The sequence below is a fragment of the Nicotiana tabacum genome, chromosome 18, assembly GCF_000715075.1.
Source record: "Nicotiana tabacum cultivar K326 chromosome 18, ASM71507v2, whole genome shotgun sequence".
Lineage (NCBI taxonomy): Eukaryota > Viridiplantae > Streptophyta > Magnoliopsida > Solanales > Solanaceae > Nicotiana > Nicotiana tabacum.
This window is the reverse complement of record NC_134097.1, coordinates 57,385,930-57,404,506: the sequence shown is the minus strand read 5'-3', so window position 1 is coordinate 57,404,506 and position 18,577 is coordinate 57,385,930. Positions and strand designations below refer to the sequence as shown.

Genomic DNA, 18,577 nt, shown 5'->3' with positions numbered 1-18,577 from the left:
TATGAGTAGACAAAAGTCTTAAAAGAAGATCTACGGAAGGTAAAACATGAACTAGACAGAACTTGCAAATGGAACAAAGTTTCTGATGCACTTTCCTTGCTACAAGGGCATCACAGTAGCAATAAAAGAGGACTTGGATATGGGACTCAAGCACCAAGGTGGGATCCTAAATGCAAGTACCTCACTCTTCTTGAGAACAAAATTTGCACACACTGTGGCAAGACTGGCCATTACATAAATGAATGTAATGCAAAAGAAAAGGCCACTCAAAATAACAAAGCTTTTGTTCAAGAGAAAAATAGGCTGCCTGGGTGGGCTAAAAGGAATTTGATTTACCCTTTGCCTATAGAAAGGGGCCCAAACTAGTTTGGGTTCCTAAGACTAACCCTTGATTTCTTTTTGTAGGTCCAAGTGAAGGGAAGTAGCTAAATATGGTACATGGATAGTGGCTACTCAACACATATGACTGGAAGTAAGAACCAGTTCCTTTCACTTGAGGACTTAAAGGGAGGTAATGTCTCCTTTGGAAATGGGAATAAAGGTGAGATTATTGGGGTTGGAAAGGTAGGTAAGACAGACTCACACTCCATAGAGAATGTCTACTTGATATATGGCTTGAAATACAGCCTGGTCAGTGTGTCACAGCTGTGTGACAGAGGTAACCTTGTAGCATTCACCTCTACCAAATGCTTTGTGATTAACCTTACCACTGACAAGATTGTTTTGTAGGGAAAAAGAGTTAACAATATTTACATTGTAAATTTGTCTACTCTTTCAGAAAATGAACTCACCTGCCTAAGTATGCTGGATAATGATCCCCTCCCGTGGCACAAAAAACTTGGTCATGATAGTCTAAATTAGCTCAACAAATTAGTTTCCAAGGACTTGGTGATAGGGCTACCTAACATCAAGTTCAAGGAAGATAAAGTTTGTGAGGCCTGTGCGAGGGGGAAGCAAGTAAGATCATCCTTCAAAAGCAATAAAATGGTAAGCACAACCAAGACGTTGGAACCAGTCCATATGGATCTCTGTGGTCCAATGAGAACCTTGAGCAGAGGTGGAAAGAAATATGTGATGGTACTTGTTGATGATTATTATAGATTTACCTGGGTACTATTTTTAACATCTAAAGATGAAGCATTTGACATGCTTATTGCTTTTGTTAGAAAAACTTAGAAACAATTAGGTAATTAACTTGCATCCATTAGGTATGATCATGGAACTGAATTTGAAAATGCTAAGTTTGCTGAATTTTGTGATGAGCATGGTATAGATCATAACTTCTCTGCCACTATGACTCCTCAACAAAATCGAGTAGTTGAAAGAAAGAACAGGACTCTTGAGGACATGGCTAGGACTATGCTTCTTTCTAGTAAACTGCCCCACAGCTTCTGGGCAGAGGCTATAAATACTGCATGTTATATTATCAATAGATGCATGACTAGACCTCTTGTAGAGAAGACTCCCTATGAGTTACTTAAAGGGAGAAAACCAAATATATCCCATCTTAGGGCATTTGGATGCAAGTGCTTTGTGCACAATAATGGAAAGGACTCCCTAGGTAAGTTTGATCCCAGAAGTGATGAGGGAGTATTCTTGGGATATTTTTCACATAGAAAAGCATATAAAGTGTTAAATAAAAGAACTTTGTGTGTAGAAGAAAGTGTGCATGTAGTGTTTGATGAAACTAACATTTTCTCTGAGAGACAGGAACATGAAGATGAAGCCATTGGACTAGTAAAGGATTTGACTGAAGTCTCAGCACAAGTTAAAGTGGCAACAAAAGAAGGAACATGTTCTTCCATCCAGGGCAACCTGACAGGGGGAACTGATCAAAGAGGAATTGAAACTAATCCCCTAAAAGAACCTGTTCATGACCCTGTTCCTGAGCAACAAAACATGGGAGAAACATCTAGCAGAAATCAGTTGGTTGTGAAACCTCACAAGTATCAAAGTTCTTATCCTATTGAGAACATAATCACTGATCCAACATCTGGAGTCAAAACTAGATCACAATTAAAGAATTTGTGTGCTTTTGATGCCTTCTTATCTCTTATTGAACCTAAAATTGTTGTTGAGGCTTTGTAGGATGCAGATTGGGTGAATGCAATACAAGATGAACTCAATCGGTTCGACAGAAGTTAAGTTTGGCATCTACTTCCAAGACCCAAGGACAAGTCAGTTATTGGCACAAAATGGGTCTTCATAAACAAACTTGATAAAGATGGAACAGTTACAAGAAATAAGGCAAGACTGGTGGTCCAAGGTTACATCCAAGATGAGAGTATAGATTATGATGAGACTTTTGCTCCAGTTGCAAGATTAGAGGCAATAAAACTCCTCATAGCCTTTGCAGCACACATGGAATTCACTCTCCATCAGATGGATGTCAAAAGTGCCTTCCTGAATGGCTACCTGAAAGATGAAGTGTTTGTGAAACAACCTTCAGGGTTTGAGAGCAAGGAATGTCCTGAGAATGTGTACAAATTAGACAAGGCTCTCTATGGACTCAAGAAGGCTCTTAGAGCATGGTATGAACGACTATCCAAATTCCTACTTGAACATGTCTACAAAAGAGGTAAAATTGACAGTACCCTATTCTTAAGGGAAAAAGGTAAGGATCTTCTTGTGGTACAAATATGTGTTGATGACATAATCTTTAGGGCAACCACTGATAAACTAAGTAAAGATTTTGCCAAATTAATGGGGAGTGAGTTTGAAATGAGTATGATGGGTGAGCTTAACTTTTTCTTAGGCCTACAGATCAAACAAAGCCAAAATGGAACCATGATCCATCAGTAGAAGTATGCAAAAGAGATGATCAAAAAGTTTAAAATGGATGAATCAAAGGAAATAGACACCCCCATTGCAACTGCCACTAAATTAGACATAGATGAACCTGGTTCATCAGTTGATCAGAAGTTGTATAGGGGTATGATTGGTTCACTTTTGTATCTTACTGCCAGCAGACCTGACATAGTTTTTAGTGTAGGGCTTTGTGCTCGCTTTCAGGCTAATCCAAAAGAGTCTCACTTGACTGCTGTCAAGAGGATACTAAGATATTTGAAAGGCACCACTGATCTATGTCTTTGGTATCCTAAAGGTAGTAATTTCAATCTAGTAAGATATACTGATGCTAATTATGCAGGTTTCCTTGTGGATAGGAAAAGCACCTCAGGTATGGCTCACTTTCTTGGTTCATGTCTTATATCATGGGCCACTAAAAAGCAAAATTCAGTGGCCTTATCCACTGCTGAGGCTGAATATATTGATGCTGCCTCTTGTTGTCTTAATTGCTATGGATCAAACAACAGCTGGTAGATTTTGGCATTGACGTTGGTTGCATTCCTATATTCTGTGATAACACTAGTGCTATAAATATGACAAATAACCATGTTAATCATAAGAGGACTAAACACATAGATTTTAGACACCACTTCTTAAGAGATAATTATGAGAAAGGAATGATCTCCATAGAATTTTGTGCTACTAATAAACAAATTATTGACGTCTTCACTAAAACACTAAGTAAAGAAAACTTTGAGAGGAACAGGTTGGAATTAGGGATGATTAAGATCACCTAATAGGTCCAGCTCAGAATGCACAATGAAAAAAAATATGAAAATAAAATGAAAAATGAAAAAAAAATAGCTAGGAATTCTAAACTTGTGTAAATATCTAGATTAATTCTTAGTCAGCGTCATACTTTAATTAGTATACTCCTGTGACATGTGTTTATATGACTCACTGATCTCTTAGAAAATTTTCTATATTATGGCATTTGAGGCATGTTCAAGAGACTTCTGAATGAAGAACCTGGTTCATCGATGTGGGTTCATATGAAAGCTAAGGTATATATTTTCTATACTCTACTCAATTAGAAAGATTAAAATCATGAGCAGAAGTCCTATAATTGTTCAATTCCTAGAAAATTCTATTCATTAGCTTTGAACCAGTTTCGTCTGCCAAGAACTCTAAACCGAAAAATTGCCTAAAATCTAGGGAAGATAAACCGATCATTCAAACTTGAATTTCAGGTTGATTAGACCTCTAATTGACCACTGCTAAAAGTTGTCGTTACCTATTAAATGTGTATTTATCTTTAAATACACATCATTTCTCCTGCCCTCTTCATAATTCCAAACCGTCAAAAATTCTTCTTCACTTTCACTTGCCCTCTTCTCCAAAACTCTAATTCCTAAATTCTCTCAAGAAACCAACGATCATGACTAACCCACAAGACAATCCTGGATCTCCTCCACCACCAACTCCCTCAAATTCATCCACACCTTCTCCACCCAGTACATCTCCAAAACCTAGACTGCGAAGGGTGAAAATGCTTTCTCAAAATACTGTAGCGTCTGGGGCTCTGAAGAAAAAATTAAATGAGATATTGAAGGCAAGCCAAACCCAAAACTCCGACTCCAGCTCTAATTTTGAATCATATCAATCCGCTACTAAGGGGGAAGAACCTAGGTCTTCTAACTCTGAAAAGACTCAAGAATCTCCATCTAAGGTAATTCCTTATGTGTTTGAAAATCTAGAGACTAGGTTTGTTATGGTTGGGTCGGTTAAGGATGTAGAATTACCAGGGTCACGAAGTAGTGGAGGTAAAAAGAATTCTGAAAAATAAAAAGAGAGAGAGGGTGCATGTGGTGAAGAAAGGGGAAATGGGAAAGAAGTAGTGCTTGCTATCTGTGGGGTTGCACAAGAAAGGGTAGAAGAGAGTGGCATGAAGTCAGGGGGAAGTGGTTCTAGGGAGGCTGCTGAGGGGTTGGTTCATCTGAGCACATAGAGAGATGAACTTGTTTCATCTACTGAAGAGACCCTAGCAGACCTGCTGAAAAAGGTTAGGGTAAGTTATCACCCAAAGAAACGCAAAACTCCCACAACAAAAGCCCCAAATGTTCCTAAGCCTTCCAAGAAAAGAAAGGCTACATCCCCAACACCTACTACCTCTTCACTGCTAAAGGGTAGAGCCATAAGAAGCAGGGTGAAACAGAGTGAAGCTGATGTACAAAGCCCAAGACTTCCTCCAAGAAGTCTTCCTTTGTGACTGAGGCTGTTGAACCTACACTATCCAAGAGGACAAGATCTGCAGTGAAAAATAAACAATCAAAAATTTCTGAAGATGATGACTGGAGTGGAGAAGAAGAAGAAAATGATTCTGAGAAGGAACAGGATAAGCTTGCCATATTTGGCAAAAGAAAGATTTTAAAGGGTAGACTGCTGAAAGACCTGGTGGAACCAGGAATGATGAGATTGGTGGATGCTTTAGCTGCTCAGGGATGGAAGGACATGGTCCTTCAGATGGATGGTAGGCTAGAAATAAATGAGCTAATTGAATTATGGCAAATGTTGTGGTTAAGTATGGCAATGTTAGTAGCCTGGTGAAAGGAGTTCAAGTGCAGTTTGATGCAAAGAAACTGGGAGAGATCCTGGACATACCCTCTTAAGGGTTTGATGACTATACAAGGCAAAGGTGGCCCTGCCTGGACTCCCTCCCTACTGCTCTTGCAATCACCAGGAGGTTTTGTGATTCAGAAAATGTGAATGAAGCCAGGGTTGTGCATAAAAGTGAAATGAGGCCTGAGCACAAGCTCTTGTTTGAATTTGTCAACAAGTGTTTATTGCCAGACATGAGAGAAGGAACAATTGCAAATTACATGGATCTAGTTCTTATGGAGTGCCTGGAGAGAGGAAAGAAAATCAACTGGCCTGCCTTCATTATCAAGCTGCTAGACAGGGTAATAAATGGCTCCAAGGCTCATGCTACTCCCTATGGCTTTGTTCTAACCACAGTTTTGGACAGGCTCAATGTGCCTCTGATGAAATGGGAAATGGTCTCGAGCAAGGATCACTTTTGCCATTAATACTCTTCTTGCTTGTGACTATGCAGTCAATGCCATCCCAAATGAACCTAGTTCATCACAGAAGGCACCCATCAATAGCAAATTTAGGACTCTGATTCAGGAATGTGCAGCCAAGGATGCTGAAATAGCTAGGCTCAAGGCTCGTGTGACTGAAGTGGAATCTGAGAGGAATGGTCTCAGAACTGATCTTGCCAAAGAAAAGGAGAAGAATGATGGAATTCTTCACAACATGTTGAATCTTCTCCAAACCCAAACCCAACCCTCTAGTTCATCCAAGCCTTAGGACTACTAGCTTTTGTTTCCTGAACATGTTTAATGCCTCAGTGACCCAGATTAGGGATTTTTATATCTTTTGTTTATGCTCATGGTTTGGATGTTTTTCTTTATTTTTGTGGATTGTTGGTGGCAACATATCTCTGTCAATGGTAACTACTGTTTTGCTCTTGTTCAATGATTAATCTGTCCTTGATAGTTTAAATATGTTTGCTTGATTACTAATGATTACACCATTATTGCACTTGTAGTTGCCCCAGTGTCCATGAGTACTTATTAAAATCTAGGAATCACACTTTGTATGCAACTTTTCGATGATGCCAAAAGGGGGAAGAGACATTGTGCTTTACATATTCTGAAATAAGTGATATTTATAGCCTAATTAACATGGTCCTTGATGATAAGTGAATTTTCTAAGTTTAGTATTAATGGTTAAGCTGAGTTCTTACAGATTCCAAATCAGTAAAAAGCACAGAGTTTGTCATCATCAAAAAGGGGGAATTTGTTGGCCCAAGAACAGGTGAAGTTTTGAAGATTGACAAAAGAACTCAGTCATGGACCATGTCCATCTTGTGAAGCAACAGTCATGATCAACCTATACATGTGAGTTGCACGTGAAGGAGATAAGTCCTACTGATTAAGTAGCAATATCTCCTGATCTGATCGAAAATGTTGCATATTGGATATGGGGAGAAAGTTTCCTTATATGAAGAGAACACAATCTAGGATGAAGATAGTGTTAGAGTTTGAGATCATCATGAACTCTTCCACGATAGAAGAGCACCAATTGAATCCCAATCAAACTTTGATTACTAACCTATTAAATGTAAGTGTTGTTCTCTTTTACGGGAAATGCACATACGCATAAGTTAAACTAAATTGAGAGCAAAAGAGCAAGGTGATTTTGCAAGTAATTTATGTGTGATTTGAGTGTGCACTCCTGAAGCTACTTGAACAAGATAGAAGAACCGGTTCGAATGTGTCTACCTTTTATTCTAGTTCAATTGTAGTAGGTGGTTTAAAATTGTACCTTTCAGCTTTCATAGAAGCAATTGTATTAGGTACCTAGAGTATTTAAGTTATAGCTAACTTGAAGTTGTCGCAACAGTTGAGGTTGTGTGCCACAATGGGATTAGAGTTAATCCTTAGGTTTACAGAGAGTTTTTGTAAATACTGTTTTGGCTCAGTGATTTTAGTGGAAGTTTGGGAAAATCCTACTGAGTAGTAGGTCATGGTTTTTTCACCTTTGGAGCCAGGTGTTTTACACGTAAAAATCTCTATGTTCTTTATTTTCTGTATTTATTATTTCGCAAACAGTAGTAGTTGGAACACCTAGAAGAACCAGGTTCTTTTATAGTTCAGTTAAGCAAAAATTGGGTACCACACAAATCACCCCCATCTTGTGTGGTATTGTCGCTTAAAACATCAGGAGCCATGTCTAGTAGAATCCTTCTTATCGTTGTGTTGTCAACCACATATATAATTAGGAGGCTACTTGGACATTTAGGAATAATACCCTTCTTTGATGTTCTCGATCATGCGATAAAGTTGATTGTAAGATTTTTCCTCCTTTAACTCGTGCATTGCTCTAACCTTCAGTACATGGAGCCTAGGAAGAAGGGAAGACTTGGACAAGGAGACAATGCCACCTAGGAGTGGCAGTTGATTCTATATTTGACGATACGAGTGAGCACCCAAGGGGTGAGAATATTCCCCCATTTTATACACCGCCTAATTCTAATATTCCTGCTCAAATTGCACCAGTTCCTACACCTGCCGAGGGTGCAACGATTTCTCCAACTGATATTCTAGTTCCACCTCTAGCCCCAGTTTCCAGTCCTGGTGTTTCTGATGGGGATCTTAGGGGAGCCATACAGATGTTGGCTCAGATAGCGGCTTCCCAGGCCCAGAGATCAAATGTTGCACCCACTTCTTCTAGTCAGCCAGGGGATTCTACGAGTTCCAAGGTGAACAGGTTTCTCCAGTTGGATCCTCCAGTGTTCATAGGTACTGATCCTGAGGAGGACCCCCAGGACTTCATTGATGAGATGCACAAGACTCTCCGAGTTACGCATGCTACGGAGACGGAGGGAGTGGAGTTGGCTTCCTGCTGTCTGAAAGGGGTGGCCTATTCTTGGTTTGATATGTGGGAGGAGTCTCGTAAGGAGGGGATCCCTCCAGCGAGGTGTAGTGAGCTCACCGATGCCCTTATGGATTATTTCTTGTCTACCAAGACTTAGGCGGCCCATGCTGGTGAGTTTGAGATCATAAAGTAGGGTAGCATGAGTGTGTGGGAGTACCATATAGAGTTCACATGCATGTCCAAGTATGCTATTCACATGTTGCCCATTATGGAGGCTATAATGCGTCGGCTTGTGCAGGGCCTTAGCCCCTTGGTTATTAATGAGGCCACAATAGCTGCCTTGAATTCTGATATGAGCTATGGGAATATAGTGGCATTTTCTCAAGCTACAGAGAATCGTAATTGGAAAATAGAATGGAGCATGAAGGTAGCAGCAAGGCCCAGTCTACAGGCAACTTTGGTTGTTCTTCAGGTGGTGGTGGTGGTAGGTTGGCATTTAGGGGAGGGTCATCAGGCCATCTCAGTCATTCACTCAGTCTTCGATGAGTGCACAACCATTAGGGCCCAGTCAGTAGCAGTGGAGTTATTTCAGGCCTAGTCAGGGCAACAGGGGACCCCATCAGCAGGGTCAGCCTAGAAGGAGATTCCAGTAGCAGTGGAAGCCCCTATGCCCTAAGTATGGGAGGATGCACTTTGGGGTCTGCTTCATAGACTTACCTATATACTACGAGTGCGGTATGAGGGATCATATTCAAAGGGATTGTCGCTCGTCCCACCAGATCATGGGCAAAGGTGTGGTGCAACCAACTAGTTCTGCAGCTACTACATCCACAAAACCTCCTCAAGCTCGAGGCACTCCAACACCCGCAGGGCATGGTGCAGCTAGGGGTGGAGCACAGAGTTCGGGAGGATCCGACCGTTTCTATGCTATGAGGGGTCGCCAGAATTCAGAGGCTTCTCCAGATGTTGTCACAAGTATATTGATTGTCCAATCTCATGATGTGTATGCTCTTATTGATCCCGGTTCCACTTTGTCCTATGTCACTCCTTATGCTGCTATGGGATTTGGGATAGAACCGGAATAACTTCATGAGCCGTTCTCTATATCTACTCCGGTTGATGAGTCTATTTTGGCTGCTCGGGTTTATAAGGATTGTGTTGTCACAGTGCATGGTCACGACACCATGGCCAATCTCGTTGATTTGGGGATGGTTGATTTTGATGTAATAATGGAGATGGACTGGATTTATTCATGTTTCGCTAATCTTGATTGTCGAACCAGAACCGTTAGGTTTGAATTTCCTAATGAGTTAGTGATTGAATGGAAGGGGGATGATATGGTTCCAAAGGGTGGGTTTATTTTTTACCTTAAGGCCAAGAAGATTATTAACAAGGGGTATATCTACCATTTGGTCCGGTTTACGGATATCGATGTTGAGACACATACACTTGATTCGTTACCAGTTATGAATGAATTTTTGGAGGTCTTTCTGGGTGAGCTCCCTAGGATCGCACCAGACAAGGAGATCAATTTTGGTATCGATGTGATGCCAGGCACGTAGCCTATATCTATTTCGCCCTACAGAATGGCACCAACAGAATTGAAGTATCTAAAGGAACAATTGAAGGATTTGTTAGAGAAGGGTATCATCCGGACAAGTGTGTCGCCTTGGGGCGCACCGGTCCACTTTGTAAGGAAGAAAGATGGGTCACTGAGGATGTGTATTGACTACTGGCAGCTCAATAAGGTCACGATCAAGAATAAGTACCCATTACCAAGGATAGATGACTTGTTTGACCAATTACATGGTGTTAAGTACTTCTCCAAAATTGATTTGGGATCCTGGTATCACCAATTGAAGATCAGAGAGCAGGATATTTAGAAAACAGCTTTCAGAACCCGGTATGGGCACTTTGAATTTCTGGTAATGCCTTTTGGGATAAAAATGCCCTGTCAACTTTCATGGATCTTATGAATCTAGTCTTCAAGCCTTTTCTTGACTCCTTTGTGATAGTGTTCATTGACAATATTCTAGAATATTCACGGAGTCGAAAGGACCATGCCGATCATTTCAGGGAAGTTCTACAGACCCTGTATCAACACCAGTTGTACATGAAGTATTCGAAGTGCAAATTTTGGCTTGAATCTATCATGTTCTTGAGTCATGTTGTCTCTAGAGAAAGAATAAAGGTTGACCCTTAGAAGATTGCAGCGGTAAAGAATTAGCCTAGACCTACAACTCCAGTGGATATTCACAGTTTCTTGACCTTAGTTGGGTATTACATGAAATTTGTGGAAGGGTTCTCTACTCTTGCCTCTCCATGGACTAAATTGATGCAGAAGGAAGATAAGTTCCAAAGGTCAGATGCTTGTGAAAAGAGCTTCCAAAGCTAAAATCAAGATTGATTACGGCGTCGGTGTTGACCCTACCAGAGGGTACAGATGGATTTATGGTATATTGTGATGCTTCAAGGATCACACTAAGGTGTAGACATGTGATTTTTGACCCTCCCAATATTTTTATATTTTAGCATGTAAATATTTAATTTAGGCCTAATATAGCTATTTCAACTCATTTTGCCTCTTTTACTTTATTTTATTACAAGAAAAATGAAAACTACAAAAATATTTTAGTTTATGTATTTTCATAAAAAAAAAAATTAAAAAAAATAATACAAAAAATAGTACCTTATTTTTATCTTTATATAATTTCGAAAACAAAAAATAGTTTCATGTTTAGTTTAATTAATTAGGATTAGTTTTGGCATTTATTTCAAATCATAAAAATATAAAAAAATATATATTGCATCTACATTTAGGATTTTATTTTACATTTTTAGATTAATTAAGTAAGTTGTTGTTTGACAAAATAGAAAAAAATCATAAAAAATAGTCATGTTGCATTTTACTCTTTAATTTTCGAATTTTGGAAATTTTATTTTAATTTGGTATTTAATTAGTTGGGATAATTATTATTTTGAGTAATTAATCTAATTTGGTAGGTTGAATCTTGGGTCAATTTGACCCATTTGATTTTTGAAGTAATTAACATGGGGTTTTAAGGGTAGTCTAGGGATTGTTTAAATTGGGGAGTCTTACCTAACTAATTAGGAAGCTTCTAGAGTGGTGGGGTTGGGAGTGCATTACTGAATAGAGTAAAGAAAAGGATTTGAGTGGAGTCAAATAAGAAATTGGAGAAGGTGTATTTGTGAATAGGTAATTCATTTCTGCTACCTATTTAAAAAGAGGAAAATACACTGAAATAGGGGGACACACAAAAAAATACAGCCTAAAAACATATATGCCTAGAAACTAATCCGCCGTAGAGACTAAAGAGTAACCCCCCTATCGTTCTCTTCTTCAACAGAGAAACAGCCAAACTTCACTTCTTCTTCATGACTGTAAATCTCTATGTTATCATTCTTAATGCTGGTTTGAGAGAGGGGAAAACTGATTTCGGAAAGTGGATTGTGGAATATTGAACTCATAGTGATGGTTCGGAACCGGAACTTTGGGTGAAAGTGAGAAACTGAGATTTTGGAAATGTCTTTATAGCTTTTTTGTTGTGAGAGCGATGTCACGACGCGGGTAACGTGCTCCACGGAATCCAATTTTTTTTTCCGTTTCGGTAATACTTTAACATCCTTTTTTCTCGTTTTTCAATTTTCGAATCACTCGGTCAAGCTAAAGTTTTAGCGTTACTGTTACGTTTTTCATTTTTGGTTTTGTTATGATGATCCATAGTAGATAAACTTATGTTGGTACATATTTCAAAGTTTGTATGTTCTTGTTCCTTATGTGAATAATCAATTTCGTGTATATAGCTCAAAATTTGACCATGTTTTCCAAAGATCTTTTTTACATATTTAAAATTAAGAAAACCAGACATAAATATTTTCTTATCCAGATATAATCTTCAAATGACTAATAGGCTGAGTTTACCAGAAAATGGAAACACAAATGAGTCTTTTGCTGTAATGAGATATAAATAAATGGTGCATTTTGAAGATTACTTTTGGTTTGAAGTATCTTGGCTTTTACAAGTAATTAACATGGAGCTCATTACTGATACATATCTCGCATCAAACTAAACGATCATTTTTGACATTGAATCTCAGTTCATGTACGAAAGGTCAATTCCTTCATAAATACTATACATGTATTAAAAAGAAATGACTGGAAAAGTAGCATATTAAGATATTGGAGTTCTTGTACCATCGTGATTGCGTACACGTTCGCATGACATAATTACAATTCCTAAAAACAAAATCGGAGTATGCGTTCGCGCAACTTCGGCCAAACAATAATAATAATAATAATAAAGCGTTATTAATTATGGACACGCACGCGTGACATGATTTTTGACGCGCCTAACAAATGGGTACACGTACGCGTGACCCGTTTCAAGATAATTTTCTAATTAAAAGAGGAAAATGCACATAGGTTCTAAAATCAGTAATTAAATAATTTAGCCTCAACCATGTATTGCATGTGTCTAGTAGGGAATGTTATTGTTTCACATAGTGTTGGTTTAAGTTTTCTCATACAGACGTGGATTTACTTGCCGGAGTTTGAGCATGACAGACACCTCGGAACCATCCAGGCAGGATCACTCATTCAGGAGTTGTTTAAGAAGATTTTTCATTTTTTATTTTTATTTTTATGTTTTGAGTTTGTTTTTTTTATGTCGTCTTTTATCTTTTAGTTTTGTATAGTAATGTCGAATTTTTTTATTATTATTGTACTTTCTATTTTGCATTTGAAAAGGTGTGTAATAAATTAAAAATCCAAAAAAAAAGGATTTTGCGTTTTATATTTCCGTTAGGAATTTCTTTAGAATACTAATTGTAGAAATGAAAAATTTGAGGTGGTTTTTCCTTTATGCAATTAATATGTAGAATTTAAAATAAAAATTATTTTTATATTTCATTTACTATATTAGGACCAAAAATTCAAAAAAAAAAGAATTTTTCTTTTAAATTCTACATATGTTTTCTCTAAGATATTAATTCCAAAAATCCAAAAAAAATCTTTTGAGGTCTTTAGGACATTGTACATAGAAGAAATAACATACCTTATTTGTTGTTTATCTTTAAAATTTCTCCCTTAGGTAACTAAAAAATTGAATTCCAAAAACAGTTTTTTTTTATCTTTTTCTTTTCTCATTTTGAAATCTTTCTTCAAGAATATCAAATGAAAATTCAAAAAAAATTTCTTTGGTTTATTGTTTAGATTTCCTTCCTAAAAAAAAAAGAATCAAAAAATATTTTTCTCTTGTAGGGTTTTTTCCTTAATAATTTCCCATAGAGTGTTTGTTTAAAAAAAAAGAAAAAAAAAGTAGTACATAATATTTGATCGTTGAGCTTGAGTTAGAATAGGTTATAGAACATTAAACCTAAAAAATTCAAAAAAAAAAAGGGGATTTTCTACTTTTATTCCTCTTTGTTCATCAGAGTGGTCATTAAGGTAAGAAAGAAAAAAGGGAACGTTAGTTTGTTATTTTATTCCCGATCTTTCAGAACTACGCAAAGATCTGATTCATGCGGCGTCATGATACGTAGGCAACCTACATAAGGTTCGATCGAATCATTTTTTATTTATTTATTTGAAAAAAAGGAAAAAAAAGAGAGAAGAAAAAAAAAGAGGTGAAAGAAAGAGCGATAATCAAAAAGAAAAAGGGGAAAGAAAATGAGCGAGCTAAGAAGTGCGAGGAAAGAAAAGAAAAGAGAATATTCAAATGGATAAATTGGGATGAAGCCAAGGGACCTTATGGCCCTCGAAGTCATTCTAGAACCGATTAACTGTGACTAGGTCCATTCCACGCAATGTGATATTTTAGCTGTTAATGCCCTAACGCTAACGGAATGACCCCATTTTGTTCCTTTTGATATCTTCATAGCAGAAAGGTGGTTGATTTGTGGTTCTCGAAGTAGTAACTCCTCTTCACAACATAAAAGGCAATGGCGGACAACAACAAAACTGGGTTGGTTGATACCGGTGCCGGAAAGAAGTTGGTTGAACAGGACACTGGTTTGGCTGATGAGGTAAGGATGTTGAGACAACACATGACAGACATGTATCAGGCCTGGATGAATGGGAAGGCACCACCCCCGCCACCACCTAGCTTCTTAGATGCTGCCTTTACCCAAACTCCGGTCGTAGTGCTGGATGATTCCCCATACTCTCCAGATCCACCCATTTATCACAGCTTTCCCAACCACCCTAGTAGCTGCATCACTCTTCCTCCAATTACCTCTCCTCAAAATTTCCCTCATGTCATATTCACTATTCCCAACAATGAATATCCACTCAAAGCTCATGATGACCAATACTACCCCGTAGAGGTTACCCGCAAGGTTCCTGACTCATACAAGAAGAGCCATCGGGTTGAGCTTCATGCTGAACATGGGAAAGTCACAGGAAGATATGGGCGAGATGGGATACCCAGGAGGCTGAAAGGCATAGAACAGTCCATAAGAAAAAAACAAGGAATTGGAGACCAGGGTAGCATGGCTTGCAAAGAGCTATTTGTGTCCCCTGACGTTCGCCTGCCCGTGGGGTTTAAAGTGCCAAAATTTAACTTATATGATGGGTGTGGAGATCCGGTAGCCCACCTGAAGGTTTATTGTAGTGAAATGAGAGGCGTTGGAGAGAAAGATGACTTGATGATGGCGTATTTTAGTGAGAGCCTGACTGTGGCAGCTTTGGACTGGCATGCTCGTCAAGATGTTGGCAAGTGGCCTACATGGGGTGATATGGCTCAAGATTTTGTTCGATACTTTCAATACAAATCAGGTGTTACCCAAAATCACTCCTCCCTATCTAAAATGGAAAAGAAGCCGGAGGAAAGCTTTAGGGAGTTTGGGCTCAGATGGAGGGAGCAGGCTGCTCGAGTCAATACCCCGATTGGTGAAGAAGAAATGGTTGAGCTTTTCCTAAAAGCCCAGGGTCCCACCTACTTTAGTCATTTGATCCCGGCCTTAGGAAAGCCTTTCAATGATGTGTTAAAAATGGGGGAGCTAGTAGACGAGGGAATCAAGTCAGGCAAAATCATAAGTTGTTCGAAAAACATTCAGAACATCCCAGTAAGCTTGGGTGGAAGAAAGAGAAACAGAAAAGATGATCCTATGGGCTTTCCCGATCAACACTTCCATCCTCGACATCATCCCCGTGGATATCCTTGTGCACCAGATGATCCTCCTCAATGCTCTCCACGGAACTCCCAAAGTCGTACATCACTTTCCCAGTACCCAGCTCCATAAAATGCCTATCTACCCCCACGAGCCTACCGAAAACACCCTGGATCAGGTTTTCGGCCCAATCAAGCATTTAAGAACGAGAGGTTACGGAAGAAGAAAACATTCACTCCATTGGGAGAGTCATATGCAAGTCTGTTCCAGAGGCTAAGGAAATTGGACATGTTGAAGCCGACCCAGATAGAAATGCCAAACCCTCTTCCAAAGAAGTTTGATTTTTCTCAAAGGTGTACATATTGCTCAGATGCCCTGGGGCATGACATAGAGAAGTGTTGGAATCTAAAGATTGCGATTTAGAAGCTTATTGATGCAGGCGACATTTTCGTGCAAAGTCTAGATGCAGTAGACACTAGCCAAAGTCCATCACCTGTGCATAATGAGACACATATGGTGGGTATGATTTGTTTTGAAAAGGAATATGAGAACTATTCTGAGATCCTCGGAGGGCCAGTTACCGCAAAGCTTTCAGCGCTATCACTCTTGCTTCCGAAAGTTGATCATAAGAACGAGTCGGCCAAAGGGACCCAAAAGCAATTTGCTAAGGACAATGAGAGGAAGACTTGTGAAGGTTCTAGAAATGTTGATGTTGAACTCAGTGTCTAAGATGCAGAGCTTGGTAATTGGAAAGACGCTCCTCTCTTGGCTAGCTGGGGAGGAGTCTTGGCGGTTTATTTTGTTGTCATTTCTGTTGTCCAGGTTATTTTCAGGGTTGTAATCCAGATATTGTCTTGTGACTCAAACCCTTCTATCCTTTTTTTGCCTAGTTCGTTTAGTCGCAGTAGCTTGTTTAGTGTTGTTTAGGTTTGTTCCAGGGTTGTAACCCCAGTTTAGTTTGCTTGTTTTGTTGTTCAAACCCTTTCACCATCTGTCTAATGCAATTTTGTGTTTTATGTTATTTCTAGTCATTTTTGTTTAGTTCTCTTTTCTTTTTATAGTCCTTTTCCTGTTGACTCTAGTGACATGACATGCACGCGTAACTCTCAGCCTGGTTTTTAAAAGTTAGTTTAATCGTGAAGCAATTTGGGAGATGATATGGACATTTTGAAATAAGTGAAGGGATTTTGAGATCACAAAGCCTGAATTGTGTGAAACTGAGGCATATAGAACATAAAGAAGTACTATTGAAACGTATCCTTCCACACCATGCTGAAGCAAAAGGCAAGTTAGGGTCGTTCATCGTAACGAGAGTGTTGTCCAGATATAGAAGGCAAATGTGTAGATATGGCTATCAACTCTGATGCAGTCAAAAGATATTATGTATGATTCCTTTGGTTAAATTATATTTGTTTGTACTTGGCATGTTTTGACGATTGGAAAGACGAAGGCATTTTGTTCTGCTATATAAACATTTTATCCTTTGTTACCCCTTTGAGCCTTATTTATTTCCTTTCGTACCCCTCTTTTGGAATCAGCAGCAAAGATCAGAAATGCAAGCGCGAAAGATAAGTAAAGGAAAAAAGAGAAAAGGAAAAAGAGAATGAAAAAAAAGAAAAGAAAAACACAAGAAAACAATAAAAAGAAAAAAAGGAAGAAGAAAACAAAAAGAAAGAGAAAAGAGAAAATCACAACAACAAAGTAATTCATATGACATGAACTACGTTCGACTAATTCCTTTTAAGGATACGTAGGCAGCCTCATGGTTCGGTCCCATAAAAATAAAAATCCAAAAGTCCCCAAGCAAAGAAACTGGGGCAGAAGTTGTGTTTGCTGTAAGAAATCTGATTCCAAAAGTTGTAATTTTAAACCCATGTCGAATTGTTTTGAGCACTTTGATACCCTTTCTTTCTAACCCCATCCAAAAAACCCACATTACTGTCCAAAGAAAGACCTTCCGATCAGTCTTTGAGAGATGCCAAGTCTAGCAAATAAAGGTGATTCATATCGGGGTAGCACTCTGGTCCAAGCAGGAAAAGTAATGAAAATGAGAGAGTCTTATCGGTGAAAACCCTTACAGGCACCGTAAGGCGACGGGAGTTGAGAGAAATAAAAATGAGAGAGTCATATCGGTGAAAACCTTCACGGGCACCTTGAGGCGATGAAAGTTGAGAGAAAGAATCAAATGAGAGAGGCTTGATGGTGAAAACCCTTTGGGCACTACAAGTCGAATAAGGATTGTAAATCAGATTGGATAATCGGAGCATTGAAGCCTAGTTTCACGAATTAGAGGGTACAACAATAGTTGAACATCAGACTTGCTTGACAGAATAGGCCATAGGTACATGTCATGGTCGTTAGAGTTGGTATCCAATCTGATAGGTTTCCCATTTGTAGTTTTCTTGTTAGGAATCATATCTTTCCCTTGTCCTTTACTCTGTTTCTTTTGTCGTGTTTACTTCCTTTTTCTGAGTCTGTTTGGTCAAAACAAGTGAGAAATGACTTCAAAATTTGCCACCAGCTTTCCAAGTGCACAAAATGAGATCTGGCTATGCATATCAAAGTGTCATAAGTCAGGAAAGAACAACAAGCACACTGAGCTAGTAATAATCAACATGCTTTGGGATCCTTGTGAAATACAAAGCTTTGGTACATATCAATCCCTGGACAATGCAACAAATGGAGGGTTTTAGGTGAACGGATCAAAGGTATCTTCTGTGGTAGGATTCACAAAAGTGGTTAACCAGTGGCAAGCGAGGTCTTCCAAGCAGAAATCAAAGTTATCATGGCAAGCGGGGGAGCAGTAGACCTCAAGGCCAGGGCCAGTGGTTTAAGTCAAAAAAGAACAGCATACACACTGAGTTGGTAACAATCAACATGCATTGGGATCCATGTGAAATACAAGGGACAAAAAAGGTGGTAAACTAGTGACAATCAAGATCTTCCATGTAGAAATCAAAGCTATCATGGCAAGTGATGGAGTAATAGACCTCAAGACCAAGGCCAGTGATTTAAATCAGGAAAGAACAATGTGCGCATTAAAGTTGGTAATAATCAATATACCATGGGGATCATGTGAAACACAAAGGTTTGGTAGATGTCGGTTCATGAGCAATGCAACAGATAGAAGGTATTGGGTCTGAATGGATCAGAGGTATTTTCTATGATAAGGGTGACAGAGAAAGTGGTCAGTCAATAAACAGGCAAGGTATTTCAA

General features: G+C 38.8%; 1 long non-coding RNA gene across 1 annotated transcript; it reads left to right on the top strand.

The window, feature by feature from the left end:
• Nucleotides 1-11,401: 11,401 nt before the first annotated feature.
• LOC142172910 (uncharacterized) lies at nt 11,402-13,043 on the top strand. The gene is made up of 2 exons (XR_012702069.1): nt 11,402-11,858; nt 12,780-13,043. It is a non-coding gene; the product is annotated as an uncharacterized LOC142172910 (long non-coding RNA).
• Nucleotides 13,044-18,577: the final 5,534 nt, after the last annotated feature.